Here is a 3,105-nt window from a genome sequence, read left to right as displayed (position 1 = left end):
TGGGAATCAGACATTCTATTTCCTATGAGCATGGCTGCTTGCTTTCTCTCAGTATCACTTCTTCCTGCCTCCATGCCACACCATGTGACCACAGCTTTCCTTTCCAGACTGGTTTTTGGTCCTTTCAAGGAGGAAAACTGTCCTGTTTCTTTATGTTTCTCCATGCAGCTAGGAGTGCCTTGTGTTAACACTGGTGGATCTCATGTCAACTCTGCTGAGTTCTTAACATTTCTGTCCCAATGGAAAGCTCTCACTGAGAAAAATTAGGCTTTACTTTCATGACTAACAGCAAGAAAAATAACTGAAAAATAAATTTGGAAAAGTAAATTCTGGAGTGAGAAGGGTGGGATCTTGCTGGTTCTCTGATACTCTGTGATGGTGAAAACCTTCCCCAGTTCTCATGTCAGCTTGGTCATGTTTGTATAGGGTTGTGATTGCTCTGCATGTACCAGCAGCAGAAATTTCTGGGTTAGACTGACCTGGCTTGCTGCCACCTCTTTGGCCATGGAAGCTGTTGCAGAATTTCCTTGAAGTCAGTGAGATTATGTTGTCTAAGCACTGCAGCTTCCCAGCAGTATGCTGGAGGAAAGGACCTGGCCACTCAGTCTTTTATAACATTTGGTTAATATCAGTTAAAATTAAAAACAAATTCTGTTCATCTGTCCATGATGAACCTCTCTGAAATAGGATGATCTTTTTCTTCATTTGATCCAGAAGCTGGATGTGCTTGTGGTTGCTCCCTGTTTGACCTCTGCATTAGTTTTTGGGTAGTAATGGGGATTGTGTCTTGGTGTGCTTAGAGTATCCTGTATACATATCTCAGGTACTGATCTTGCTTTTTATCTTCTGATTCTGAAATACTTGTGCAGAGTTCAGTGCACAAGAAATATTGACTGTCCCCTGGGATCTAAGTTTTTTTGTTAAATTGATTATGTCAGAGTACAACTGAGGTTTTGAAAACCTCACAGTGCCTCTTCCAGTAAATCTCACCCCACAGAAATCATGTTTTCAGTAGCAACTTCAATTGTTAAGAAGACACCATCTTAGGGATGACTTATTCATTCCACTCTTCTGGAACTGGCACCTTCCAAAACTCTTATGGAAATGGTGAACTAATGCAGAGGTCAAACAGGGAGCAATCACAAGCACATCCAGCTTCTGGATCAATGAAGAAATAGACTTCACTGGGTCTCTAGACTCCCTCTAGCAAGCTAGTCTTTTCACTCCTTAATGTGTTCTGGCGTTTCTCTAGATTAAGTTGTACTTATCTATTTCTGCTTGCTGTAGCAGACAGTAAGGCAGCTGGCTGATTTTGGCACAGAGAAAGCAGGTGGTATGTCTACATGCTGATGAGAAGCATGTTGCTCCATTAGACGTGGTGGAACAAACTGCACACCAAATCAGCATGAGGACTGGCAGGACTGCAGGCATTCATAGTGTCCTTCTCCCACATGAAGGGTAAAGCAAGCTTCAGTTATATATAAACAAGATAATGTTCTCTAATAATGTTTAATAGATACCTTAGTGCCTTCTTACATGCACTGTCCTTATTCCAATCTTTCTGTTTTTTTTAAACAATCTTTTTCCTCCCTTTGTACCAGAATCAATTGGAGAAAGAACTCTTTCTTTGACAGCCAAAAAGTTTACAGGAGCAGTGGATGCTATGATTTTTCTCTGACTTGCTGGACAGTACAGGCAGAAGGGGCAACATGTGTGAAAGTATGCTGGTGCTTTTTTGCTGCCTCATCACAGAATTTTGGCTTCTATTCAGACTGAATGATACAGTGGTATTCTGACTGATTTCTTCTTCTTTTCTATCTCTGTGAGCTGACGTAATGGTGACATAACACAGTGTGCTCTCCTACCTGATGTTCCTTCATGATTCATCTTCTAACGGGTGTTCTAGTTGTCCTGGTCTGTGTCAGGCTGTGAAGACAGATGTGAGACATTAGCAGGTGGCTTAATGCGCTCCTAAAAGATCTGCATGTACTATCTATTAGTAGGCTGACTCATTCTTTTCTTTGGCAAAAAAATATAACCTCCATGGCTTTCAGAAAATAGACACTCGAAAAGTGTCTTCAGAATTAAAAAAAAAAGCAAAGCCACTAATTGCTGGTGAGTGGTATTTTTGCCATGTTATTCCATTACTGTGAGATACAATATAATAGGAAAAGGATCACTCCTGGGCTGACTGTGAAACAATAATGACAATAGAATAAAGCACGTTTGCAGCAAAGAACACAAGTCTTCTAAAAGAATGCTGCATGCACACCTGTTCTGAAAGAGTAGTTCAGCAATTGTGTGGGGAACACGAGGGCTGGGAAGGCTGCAAGCGTGCACCCTTAATTCATGAGCATCCCAGCTCAGCACCAGACTGACTGTTCAATTTCTACATAGCATGGGTTAAAAGCTTGCAGTCCTTTGTCTTTAAGGGATTGAGAATGTGAATTTACTGAAAACTGAAGGCAGCAACTAAAGAGTTCCACTAGGACCCCATACCGGTGATTTTTGAAACAAACAAAGTGAGTGATGTAATTACATTTTAAGTAGCTACCCTGAGCATCTTCTGGTAGCATATTCTTAGTAGCAGGTGGTTGGGTATAGAGTATAAAACTTTTCCAGGAAGCTGAGGATTTAACTGAGTGCTTATCCTAAATGCAGCCTTACCATGACTAGTTTAATCTTGTGTATAGCTAGATACAGCTACAGTTTCAATTTCCCCACCAAATGTGTGACTCATTGTACATCTTTTGAAAAGGCAGTGACCTCTAAGGTAAGGACAGCCCCAGCATCTTAATTCTGGAGTACTGAGCTCTGTCCCAACAGAAGAGCATGGGGATCTGTGATAAATAATGGCAACTGGATATGGGGAGGCATGGGAAGGCTGCAGAAGAGTGTAAAAAAAACAGGTATGGGATTAGAGCTCCAGTTTGAGGTAATGACAAAATGTCTGCGAGGCAATTGGTTTGTGAGCTGTACTTACAGGCACTATGTATCTTCTTAGGACCATCTGGAGTACAAGGAGTATGAAATGATCTCTGATATGCTGCAAAAACAACTATCCCCAAATGAGTTGTTTGGATTGAAAAGCTGTTCCTTTTTTTT

The sequence above is a fragment of the Meleagris gallopavo genome, chromosome 6 (genome assembly GCF_000146605.3).
Source record: "Meleagris gallopavo isolate NT-WF06-2002-E0010 breed Aviagen turkey brand Nicholas breeding stock chromosome 6, Turkey_5.1, whole genome shotgun sequence".
In the NCBI taxonomy this organism is placed as follows: Eukaryota; Metazoa; Chordata; class Aves; order Galliformes; family Phasianidae; genus Meleagris; species Meleagris gallopavo.
The sequence above is the reverse complement of the archived record's forward strand: the minus strand, read 5'-3'. Positions refer to the sequence as shown.